General features: G+C 40.5%; 1 protein-coding gene across 4 annotated transcripts in view; it reads left to right on the top strand.

The window, feature by feature from the left end:
* Nucleotides 1-12,817, top strand: part of DLG5 (discs large MAGUK scaffold protein 5) — a 93,538-nt gene that overhangs the window by 908 nt on the left and 79,813 nt on the right. The window lies entirely within an intron of this gene.

The raw sequence follows: 12,817 nt of genomic DNA, 5'->3' as shown, positions 1-12,817 counted from the left end.
TTCTTTCTTTCTTTCTTTCTTTCTTTCTTTCTTTCTTTCTTTCTTTCTTTCTTTCTTTCTTTCTTTCTCCCCCTCCCTCCTTCATTCTTTACTTCCCTCCTTCCTTCCTTCCTTCTTTCTTTCCTTCCTGCTTTCCACCTTTCCTTCCTTCCCTCCCTCCCTCCCTCTCTCAGCCTCCTTCCTTCCTTCCTTTCCTTCCTTCCTTCCTTCTTCCTTCCTTCCTTCCTTCCTTCCTTCCTTCCTTCCTTCCGCCTGCCTTCCTTCCTTCCTTCCTTCCTTCCTTCCTTCCTTCCTTCTTCTTTCCTTCCTTCCTTCCTTCCTTCCTTCCTTCCTTCCTTCCTTCCTTCCTTCTTCTTTCCTTCCTTCCTTCCTTCCTTCCTTCCTTCCTTCCTTCCTTCCTTCCTTCCTTCCTTCCTTCCTTCCTTCCTCCTTGACTTTGCTTGTCAGACGGTTGCAAAAGGGGATCCCATGACCAAGGGGGCAGGGGGGGGAATGGCAATTGTCATAAATGTGAGTCAGTTACCAAGTGTCTGAATTTAAAAGAGAATAGACTGGAAGGGACCTTGGAGGTCTTCTAGTCCAGCCCCCTGCTCAAACAGGAGAACCTATACCATCTCAGACAAATAGTTGTCCAGTCTCTTCTTAAAAACCTCCAGTGATGGAGCACCCACAACTTCTGGAGGCAGGTTGTTCCACTGGTTAATTGTCCTCACTGTCAGGAAGATTCTCCTTAATTCCAGGTTGCTTCTCTCTTTGATCGGTTTCCATCCATTGTTTCTTCTCTTTGCCTTCTGGTGCTTTGGAGAAGAGGTGGACCCCGTCTTCTTTGTGGCAGCCCCTGAAATACCGGAACACTGCTATCATGTCACCCCTATCTCTTCTTTTCTTTAGACTAGCCCAGGGGTAGGCAACCTCGGCTCTTTTATGACTCATGGACTTCAACTCCCAGAATTCCTGAGCCAGCTTGGCTGGCTCAGGAATTCTGGGAGTTGAAGTCCATGAGTCATAAAAGAGCCGAGGTTGCCTACCCCTGGACTAGCCCAACCCAAGTCCCACAGCCGTTCTTCGCATGTTTTGGTCTCCAGGCCTTGGATCATCTCAGTTGCTCTTCTCTGAACTTTTTCCAAAGCCTCAACGTCTTTTTTGTAGTGTGTAGTATTTTGATCACACGGCCGCAGGGATGCGTGCAACAGCCGTCGGTGGGAAACATGGCCGTAAGTCACTCTTTTCCAGCGCCGTTGTAACTTGGAACAGCCACTAAATGAAGTGGTGTAAGTCCAGGACTTAACCTGCAATCCGGATTGAATGGCTTGCTGGGAAAAGTTTGACGATGAGCAGATGTTCCCTGCATGGATGGAGAGATTTCCCACCCCCCCCCCCAAAAAAGGTGAATGCAGAATGGGTAAAGGAAAACGGCCTTGGCAGAGAATTTTCACTGCAAATGTGGTTCAAGCTTCTCTTTGCGCTTCGAGAAACATTGGGTGGAAAACGGGGCCAATGGGTAGCGGTGTACAATCTGAAGCCTTGGTGGCACCAGAGGTTGCAAGGTTGAGCTTCTTTTGGTGACACTAAGATGGGTACCGCATGTATTTGTGGCATCCAGATTTGTGGAGAAATCCTGGCGGTTGTGGGCTTGCCAGTTTTTTTTTTTTGATGGGTGTGTGTGTGTGTGTGTGTTTCATCAAGTTTCCTTGGCTGATGGTTGGACAATCTTGAAGACTTCAGCTGGAAGGACTTGGTCTCTTTGGGTTTGGGCAAAGCTCATGTGAGAGGGAGGGACCTTGGAGTCCTAGTGGACGATCGCTTGACCATGAGCCAGCTGTGTGCTTGTTGTTGTTGTTAGTTGCGAAGTCGTGTCCGACCCATCGTGACCCTATGGACAACGTTCCTCCAGGCCTTCCTGTCCTCTACCATCCTCTGGAGTCCATCTAAGCTCACGCCTACTGCTTCAATGACTCCATCCAGCCACCTCATTCTCTGTCGTCCCCTTCTTCTCTTGCCCTCAACCTTTCCCAGCATTAGGCTCTTCTCCAGTGAGTCCTTCCTTCTCATGAGGTGGCCAAAGTATTTGAGTTTTAGCTTCAGGATCTGGCCTTCTAAAGAGCAGTCAGGGTTGATCTCCTCTAGGACTGACCGGTTGGATCGCCTTGCAGTCCAAGGGACTGGCAGGAGTCTTCTCCAGCACCAGAGTTCAAAGGCTTCAATTCTTTGGCGCTCAGCCTTTCTTGTGGTCCAGCTTTCACTGCCATACATTGCAACTGGGAAGACCATAGCCTTGACTATACGCACTTTTGTTGACAGGGTGATGTCTCTGCTTTTTAGTGTGCTGTCTAGATTTGCCATGGCTTTCCTTCCAACAGCTGTGTGCAGCAGCAGCCAAAAAAGCCAACAGAATCCTGGGTTGTGTAAGCAGAGGCATAGAATCAAGATCACACGAGGTAATAGTATTGCTTTATAAAACCCTAGTGAGGCCACACCTGGAATACTGCAGCCAATTTTGGTCACCAAAATTTTGGTCACAAAAAAAAGGCTTAGAGAGTTTGGAAAAAATTCATAGAAGAGCAACTAAGATGATCCAAGACCTGGAGATTAAAACATAGGAAGAAGAGCTGCAGGACTTGGGTTTGGCTAGTCTAAAGAGGGGAACCAGTGGAACAGCTGGCCACCAGAAATCGTGAGCTTTCCATCACTGGAGGTTTTTAAGAAGAGACTGGACAGTCACTTGTCTGAAATGGCATAGGTTCTCCTGCTTGAGCGGGGGGGCTGGAGTAGAAGACCTCCAAGGTCCCTTCCAGATTCTATTCTATTCTATTCCATTCTATTTCTATTCTATTCTATTCTATTCTATTCTATTCTATTCTATTCTATTCTATTCTATTCTATTCTATTCTATTCTATTCTATTCTTATTATTCTATTCTATTCTATTCTTATTATTCTATTCTATTCTATTCTATTCTATTCTATTCTATTCTATTCTATTCTATTCTATTCTATTCTATTCTATTCTATTCTATTCTATTCATGTGATAAAAAGTTCATTGATTTTGCTTGTCAGAAGGTTGCAAAAGTAAATCCCGTCACCCTGGGGGACATTGCAACTGTGATAAATGTGAGTCAGTTGCCCAAGTGTCTGAATTTTATCACACGGCTGTGGGGATACAGCAACGGTCATCAGTGTGAAACATGGTCCTAAGTCAGTTTTTTTCAGCGCCTTTGGGGGGTTTTTTATGCCTTGGGGAAGGGGCATCAAGTTTCCTTGGTTGATGGTTGCACAGACTTGAAGACTCCAGCTGGAAGGACTTAGTCTTTGTCTCTTTGGGTTTGAGCAAAAGTATTTCTCTTAAAAAAAAAGATGATGGTGGTGCTTCCGAACATGTTGAAATTTGCTGGAGGAATTTTGGAGCTTGCACATGGCTTCACCGAAATTGAAGAATTTCTCCTGCTCAGCGAGGGTGATTCATCTCTGCTTACATTCTTTCCAGAAGCTTTCTTTCTGGCCTCAAGCCTTGCTTTCATTGTGACTCCCCCCCCCCCCCAATTTTCAGACCAGTAATAATACCGATGTGCATTTGACATATCACAGTAACCTTTGCAAAAGTGCCTGAAGGTAGCTGGTATAAAGCCATAATGATGTCTGGAGACTCTCCATAGACATAATCATGACTTCCAAGGATGAGCTATCTCCTTGCCTTGGACCGTCCAATGAATCGATAGGATAGAATAGGATAATGAAAGAATGGAATGGGAATAGAATAGAATAGAATAGAATAGAATAGAATAGAATAGAATAGAATAGAATAGAATAGAATAGAATAGAATAGAATAGAATAGAATAGAATAGAATAGAATAGAATAGAATAGAATAGAATAGAATAATGAAAAAATGGAATGAAATGAAATAGAATAGAATGGAATGGAATGGAATGGAATGGAATGGAATGGAATGGAATGGAGTAGAATAATGAAAAAATGGAATGGGAATAGAGTAGAATAATGAAAAAATGGAATGGGAATAGAATAGAATAGAATAGAATAGAATAGAATAGAATAGAATAGAATAGAATAGAATAGAATAGAATAGAATAGAATAATGAAAAAATGGAATGGGAACAGAACAGAACAGCAGAACAGAACAGAATAGAATAGAATAGAATAGAATAGAATAGAATAGAATAGAATAGAATAGAATAGAATAGAATAGAATAGAATAGAATAATGAAAAAATGGAATGGGAACAGAACAGAATAGAATAATGAAAAAATGGAATGGGAATAGAATAGAATAGAATAGAATAGAATAGAATAGAATAGAATAGAATAGAATAGAATAGAATAGAATAGAATAGAATAGAATAGAATAATGAAAAAATGGAATGGGAACAGAACAGAACAGAATAGAATAGAATAGAATAGAATAGAATAGAATAGAATAATGAAAAAATGGAATGGGAACAGAACAGAACAGCAGAACAGAACAGAATAGAATAGAATAGAATAGAATAGAATAGAATAGAATAGAATAGAATAGAATAGAATAGAATAGAATAGAATAGAATAGAATAATGAAAAAATGGAATGGGAACAGAACAGAATAGAATAATGAAAAAATGGAATGGGAATAGAATAGAATAGAATAGAATAGAATAGAATAATGAAAAAATGGAATGGGAACAGAACAGAACAGAACAGAATAGAATAGAATAGAATAGAATAGAATAGAATAGAATAGAATAGAATAGAATAGAATAATGAAAAAATGGAATGGGAACAGAACAGAATAGAATAATGAAAAATGGAATGGAATGGGAATAGAATAATAGAATAGAATAGAATAGAATAGAATAGAATAGAATAGAATAGAATAGAATAGAATAGAATAGAATAGAATAGAATAGAATAGAATAGAATAGAATAGATGGATGCTTATAGGGTTCTGACTGCGATGCTCCAGTGGGTTGTGCAATGTAGTGATCCTTGTGTCTTTTGCTATTCTAATGGTGGTGGGTAGATCCTATTGTGTCCAAAAGGTCGTGTCCTGTCCTTAGAATTTGGGTTGGGGGTTGGGATGTAAATTCTTAATCCCATCCACTCCAGCCTTCTGTGGCTGGAGGCGTTTTGTTCATGAATAGATAGGTCTGCATTCCTAAGCTTTCTTAGTTTGAAGCTGTTTTACTGGGGCTGCTTTCTGCCTTTGTTAAGATGTTGTTGTTTTTTCTCCATTTCTCCTTTGGGGAAATAGAACATCCTGCCTCTTTAATATTAAGAATATTTTAATCTGGGGAGGGGATGTCTTCCTACCTGTCTGTGACCCTTCCTTCCTTTCCTAGCAACGTCTCTATTTTCTGAGCAATTTTAAATGTTAAACAGTCGTTGCGTATGCGTTGCGTTGCTTAGAGCAGTAGACCTATGCCGACTCCGGGTTCATTCCCACCCACTTCCCTGAGAACAGCATTAAAATACCGGGGAAACCAAATGTCTACCTTGCAGATGTTAGTCTTCTGCCTGAAGCTCGGTTGCGACGCGCTAGGAGGTTAAGCAGTTCAAAATCCTTGGGGCGAAATTGTGCAGACTGAAGTTGCTTCTGTTCCGGACTTGACTGAGCTTGGAATGGCCTGATGGAATATGACAAGTTTATTCTGACAGCTGGCCTGTGAGGTAATAAATCTGAGCCCGAGAGATTATTCTGTGCAAGCCGGCCTTTCTCTAGGCTGCAGATGTTCCTCCTTGAGACAGGAGAGTCATTAAGGGTTACCTTGGATCTGGGTGAGTGAAAATAAAAACTGGAGAAGACCTTTGTCAAAATGCCTCTTGAGTCATCTTGGAAAGTCATTGTTTTTTTCCAGTCCACTTCTATAGGATGTAGAATCACAGGGGTGGAAGGGATCTGGCAGAACGTCTAGTCCAGGGGTGTCCAACTGCCGGCCTGTGGGCCGGATGTGTCATGCCGAAACCGCACCCACCCCATTGCCGGCAATGGAGAAAAAGTCGCGATACGTCACGTGACGTTGTGAGTCTGACACCCCTGTTCTAGTCCAAGCCCTCGCTCAAGGCAGGAGAGCTTATCCCATGCTGTTCAAATGGTTGTCCAGACTATTCTTGAAAACCTCCAGCGATGCAGCAACCACCACCCCACAGAAGCCAGGCTTTTCCACTGATTAATTGTTCTCCCTTTCAGGAATTTTCTCCTTAGTTCTAGGTTGGATAGAACAGAACGGAATGGAACGGAGTAGAGTAGAGTAGAGTAGAGTAGAGTAGAGTAGAGTAGAGTAGAGTAGAGTAGAGTAGAATAGAATAGAATTAGAAAGAATAGAATAGAACGGAATGGAACAGAACAGAATAGAATAGAATAATAACTTTATTGTCACTATGAATGTACACTAATCGGCATACATTAAAATTAAATTTTAAAATGAAAATTCTATTCTATTCAGGTTTTCCTGCTTGAGCAGGGGGCTGGACTAGAAGACTCCCAAGGTCCTATTCTATTCTATTCTATTCTATTCTATTCTATTCTATTCTATTCTATTCTATTCTATTCTATTCTATTCTATTCTATTCTATTCTACTCTACTCTACTCTACTCTACTCTACTCTACTCTACTCCATTCCATTCTCTATTCTCTATTCTCTATTCTCTATTCTCTATTCTCTATTCTCTATTCTTATTCCTATTCTATTCTATTCTATTCTATTCTATTCTATTCTATTCTATTCTATTCTATTCTATTCTATTCTATTCTGAACAAGACAGTTGCTAAGTGAATTTTGCCCCATTTTACGACCTTTTTTGCCACTGTGTTTAAGTGAATTTCTGCAGCTGTTAAACTGGCAACACGGTTGTTAAGTGCATCTGGCTTCCCCATTAACTTTGATTGTGAGAAGGTTGCAAAAGGGGATGACGTGATCCTGGGACGCTGCGACCGTCCTAAATGCATGCTAAGCCTCCGAATTTTGATCATGTGGCCCTGAGGATGCCTAAGTGTGAAAAACGGCCGCAAGTCAGTCATTTTTCAGTGCCGCTGTAACTTTGAATGGTCACTAAACGAATGACTACCTGTGATGGGCGAAAACTCTTAGCTTCCAACATAAGCTGACAGGATGCCACCCACCTGGTATTAGGGAGAGGGGCAAACAATTCAACAAATAAATAAAAAGTAAATTGCAAAACAACTCTGTAGCTAAATTTTCTGCTAGTCGGGCGGCAGGTAACTCTCAGCAAAGACTCTGCCTGGAGTGAAAAATGTAGAACGGTTTGATGTTTCCAGAATAACAGTTATAATGCTAAAACATCCCTCTTTTTTGCTTTTTAGTGGTGTACAAAGTACTCAAGAGGTTTCCAGTTTTGCTTCCTTCTGCGTCCTACGATCCTCTCCGTTTCCTGCTCCCTGCCCTTGACAGTTTGCAGTTTATAGGAATGAGCAAAAAGCCTTTTTTCAATTATTTTTTCCCCCTTTTAGGAAGCTTCCGTCCTATAAAAGTGTAGCAACAGATCAAGCCCACGTTTGATGAATTTGGAGTGACGTAGCTGTGCCCTCTGGGTGGGATTATTAGCTAGCCGGAATGACAGTTTGTTTAGTTTTGTGTTCTGAGATGAAAACTTGAGTAAATTGAACGGCGCTGCACCCATCAAGTATTTTAAATGGGTTTAACTGACATAGCTTTTTTTCTTTTTTTTTTCTTCCAAAAAACCTCTAGGAGTTGTAATTAGATTACGGTATGTGAGGAGGCCCCTTAGGGTTTTCTGGCAATAAAACCATATTTAAGATTTTTAGTTTAGGCCTGTCTGAAGCTTGTTTTTCATGGACAACTTAATCTTGACTGGATGGCCCCATCTGTGCTCTTTCACTGCAATTCCTAAATGTCCCTTTTTAAATGCTAAACCCAAAGCAAGAACTTCTCTTACATGCATGTAAAGGAAACAAATAATTGCCCATGTATTTTTAAATGCTAAATACAAAGCAAGCACTTCTCTTAACATGTAAAGGAAATAAATCCTTCTCCATGCATATTTAAATGCTAAACACAAAGCAAGAACTTCTCTTAACATGTAAAGGAAATAAATTCTTGCCCATGTATTTTTAAATGCTAAATACAAAGCAAGAACTTCTCTTAACATGTAAAGGAAATAAATCCTTCTCCATGCATATTTAAATGCTAAACACAAAGCAAAAACTTCTCTTAACATGTAAACGAAATAAATTCTTGCCCATGTATTTTTAAATGCTAAATACAAAGCAAGAACTTCTCTTAACATGTAAAGGAAATAAATCCTTCTCCATGTATTTTTAAATGTTAAATCCAAAGCAAGAACTTCTCTTACATATAAAAGGAAATAAATCTTTGTCCATGTATTTTTAAATGCTAAATACAAAGCAAGAACTTCTCTTAACATGTAAAGGAAATAAATCCTTCTCCATGTATTTTTAAATGTTAAATCCAAAGCAAGAACTTCTCTTACATATAAAAGGAAATAAATCTTTGTCCATGTATTTTTAAATGTTAAACACAAAGCAAGCACTTCTCTTAACATGTAAAGGAAACAAATACTTGTCCATGTATTTTTAAATGCTAAATACAAAGCAAGAACTTCTCTTACATACAAATGGAAATAAATACTTCTCCATGTATTTTTACATGCTAAACGCAAAGCAAGCACTTCTCTTAACATGTAAAGGAAACAAATCCTTTCCCATGGATTTTGCCCGTAACATATTTGGCCTTCTTAGACCTGTGGTTTTTTCTTTCTTTCTTTTTTCCTGTTCCCCAGCCGGCTCTGCCTTCCTTAGAATATAATTAATGAAGGAATTTAGGGCAAACACAATTAAATTACAGGCTTGTTCGGCCACAGCCAATGATCGGTTTGAATGGGGTTTGCTGGAGTTTCACACGATAAAAACAGTTTGCCCGGCCTTGAAGATGTCGGCAAGAGTCAGAGCGGTAAGGCTTTCTGGCCCGTTTTATGAGCAAACCGTAGGGAAAATATATATGCCCTGTTCACTGCCCTGAGTCCTTCGGGAGAAGGGCGGTATACAAATTTAATAAAAGTAAAGTAAAGTAAAAATTGAAGGGTGCTTTGTGTGGCTGGTTAGTTAGTTGGTTGTCTGATTGCTTAAACCTGGTGAGAGGTGAATCAGGAACTAGCTACTTATAAGCCGACTTCCAAAACTTCCGTGGGGATCCACTCGGAAAGATTCTCTCCTGAATTTAGACTTTAAGAAACGAGGACAAGTTTGGGAAGCAAGCTCCTTCTTCAAATCCATCTTTTCGTCCTTCAAAAAGGACTTGGTTCCAGCACTCAGGTCCTGCTACCTTGATTTTGTTATTTTGTGTTTTTTTCCGGCAAACCGGAACTGGTTTGTGTGGTTGTGTGTGGCGTGTAGCTGGTTGCCACCGGGCACCAGGACCGTCTATCCTTGCTAAAAGCTCGGAAGGGAAGTAGACTGAAGGCCTACAAATTACACAACTGGCAATTTCACACTTGCGGCCGTCGTGACATCCCCACGGTCAGGTGATCAGAATTCAGACACTCGGCATTCTGACTCGTATTTATGACGGTCGTGCAGGGTCCCTGGATCCCCTTTTGGGACCTTCCCGACAAGCAAAGTCAATGGGGGAAGCCGGATTCATTTAACAACCGTGTCACTGACTTAACAACTGCAGCGATTCCGTGGCGAGAAAGCTCGTAAAGTGGGGCAAACTCCACTTAACAAACATCTCACTTAACCACAGAAATTTTGGTCTCGTGATCGTAAGCAGAGGATTACCTGTAATTTCAACTTTCTCTTTAAAAAAAAAAAGACGGTCGTATCAGAGGGGGATATAACGAGGACATTCAGGAAACAGACCTAGCGAAAAATCTCGATCTCCTCTCTGTTAATTTTCAGAAATTTCTGTTTTGCTTAATAGCGCTTCTTCTCCACTGATTGAACGTGATCTTGTCTTAATTAATTTCACAGGGGTTTTTTTAATTACCAAGTTTAAAGTATGGAGCCTGCCAGGCTGATAAATCATTTGGCGCTAGCTGGAAAGCCACTGACATAGAATGGAAAAAGCAAGTTTTAAAAGATGGTTCAGGAGATCAGGAAGCCTAGCTATTTTCCCCGAGTCGTGTCATCTGCGGTCCTTTGAGTCTACAGCATGATCAAATGACGACTCTCGGTGAGGAGCAAAACCGAAGTCGGCATCAGGAATTTTGATACGCTACCCGCAGATGATGCATATTTAGAAATACCAATTTAGCAGGCCACGAGCATCTCCGAAAGTTATCTGGCAATTGCCGAGGAGGAGAAGCTCTGAAGCAGAATTTTAAAACAATGGTAGTCTTTATAAGCCGGCATTCTTTATAAGGAGGCATATGGCGTCCAATATTACAGGCGATATATTGACCTTTCCCTCTATGAGTAGGATAACAGAATCTTTGTTGCAACAGCGGAGAATTCTGGAGTTTAATTGCCGAAAGATATCCTTTTTCTCGCTTATAAATACCCCTCGTTCAGCTCCAGTGAGCAATCTGCAGCTCTTAGGAGAAAGCTGGTTATTTCATTTCCTTGCACCAGGATTAATCTATAGTTGCATAACCTCCCCTCATAACCCCCCCCCTTCATCTCTTTCCCCAGCTTCTCTTAAAAAAAAGTTCCTCTGGGCTCTTCTTGTCCAGATGTTTCTTAGATATGCAACTCATGTCACGATGCTCAGGTTGTCTATTTCTTCACTGACGTGAAACGTTGGTATCTTATCTTCCATAGGAGAAAATCTTGAACAAAATCATAATTATTATTTTTTGGGGCAATCTATTTAGTTGCACATTGTGATATGATAACATGGATTGTACACATAGGCACAGACTAACTGAAGTGGTACCTATTTATCTGCTCATTATCTATCTATCTATCTATCTATCTATCTATCTATCTATCTATCTATCTCTATTTATCTATCTATATCATCTGTCTCTATCAATCTATCATCTATGTATCTATATCTATCTATATCTATCTAATTAGCAACTATATCAATCATCTATCTCTACATACCGATCTATAATCTATCATCTATAATATAATATAATAATATAGATTCTATATCAATCATCTATCATCTATATCATCTATCTAATAAATCTACCATCTATATCAATCATGTATGTATGTATGTATGTATGTATGTATGTATGTATCTATCTATCTATCTATCTATCTATCTATCTATCTATCTATCTATCTATCTATCACGTGAGCCCAGGGCGCTGCAACCGTCATAAATATGAGTCAGTTGCCAAGGGTCTGAATTTTGATCACATGACCGCAGGGAAGCTGCAACATTCGTAAGTGTGAAAAACGGTCACAAGTCATTTTTTTCAGGGCACTTGTAACTTCGAGGGGTCAATGAATGAACTGTTGTAACGCGAGGACTGACTCTATTCCATAATGCTTTCATTAATTCACCTGCAATAGGTAGCCTACTCATTTCCTCAATCCCTTTTTAAAAACTAATGTTTTTAAAAGCCAAAGGTTGGACTTAGGGCAATATTTTTTTTAAAAAAAATGCCTTAGATGCACCCCGGGATCCCACATTCTTGATGTGACAACCAGATTTGCTTGGGAATTGTTTGGAAATAGTTGCAAGCTTGATTATCCTATTTTCCAGACACTTGGAAACAATTGGAACAAGGTTGTTGCTTATTGTTGCTTAATGTTATTTGTCTGAAATGATACATCCTCATTGCTTCTCCTTCTTGACAGGCCTGTCACTTAGTTAATTAAGAACTTAATTTCATTTAAAAAAACACCCACGGCTTAAAAAAAACATAAACAGCTTCATGAGAAGAAGAAACAGTCTTGAGGGCGCACAAGAACCAAAGCGAATTAAAAGATGGAGAAAGGAGACCGTTGAGCAAGGAATAATATTAAGGGAGGATATGGCTGAGGACTGTGAAGTCCTCAACTTACAAACATTCATTTAGTGACCTGAAAAAATCGACTTACAATCATTTTTCACACTTACAACGGCTGCAGCGTCCCTGGGGGTCATGTGATCAAAATTCAGATGCTGAGCAACTGGCATGTATCTATGACAGTTGCAGTGTCCCGGGATCACACGATCCCCTTTTAAGAACCGCAGCGATTCCCTTAAGAAAACGTTGCGAGAAAAGCCGTGAAATGGGGCAAAATCCGCTTAACGAATGTCTCGCTTAGCAGCATAAATCTCGGGCTGCGTTGTGGTTGTGAGTCGAGTACTACTTGGAGGGCCTTGAATAGGTGGAGGGTTGGAGTGCCTAAATGTAGAAACCAACATGCTGAAGTGGAGGCTCTTAGTGGATAACAACACGTTTGTGTGAATGTGGAGAGGTGCAGAGCCCCGGCCCCTTTGCTGGTATGTTGGCTATACCAGAAACATGGGCCGATAATGGCTTATTGACAAAGCCAGGAAGGAACGTGGTCTCGTTCTAGCAGTTTAAGGTTTGATGTAGACATGGAAGGAGGAGGAGCAGGAGGACGACGACGACGACTGTGTTGTTCTTGGCGCTCTCTGAGCTTGCTTATTTTCTTGCAGACATTTCATTACCCAACTAGGTAACATCATCAGTGCTAGAAGGGAGTGGAGTTTGCAAGGAGGAGGAGGAGGAACGCCAGTGTAGATGAGTCATAATCTGTACGAGCTTCTCCTCTTAATTTGTTAGCCTTTTTTCCCCTCCCCCCAGCTGACGTGGTTTAGGGTAGGCGTAGATGCACCTCTAACCATTCGTGACCCCTTTCAGGAGACTTAAATAGGACGCTTCTTCTGGGTTGCAAAAAAACGTTTCCTACCTTTAAAACA

This window comes from Vipera berus, assembly GCF_964194415.1.
Source record: "Vipera berus genome assembly, chromosome: 5".
Lineage (NCBI taxonomy): Eukaryota > Metazoa > Chordata > Lepidosauria > Squamata > Viperidae > Vipera > Vipera berus.
This window is presented reverse-complemented; position numbering and strand designations above follow the sequence as displayed.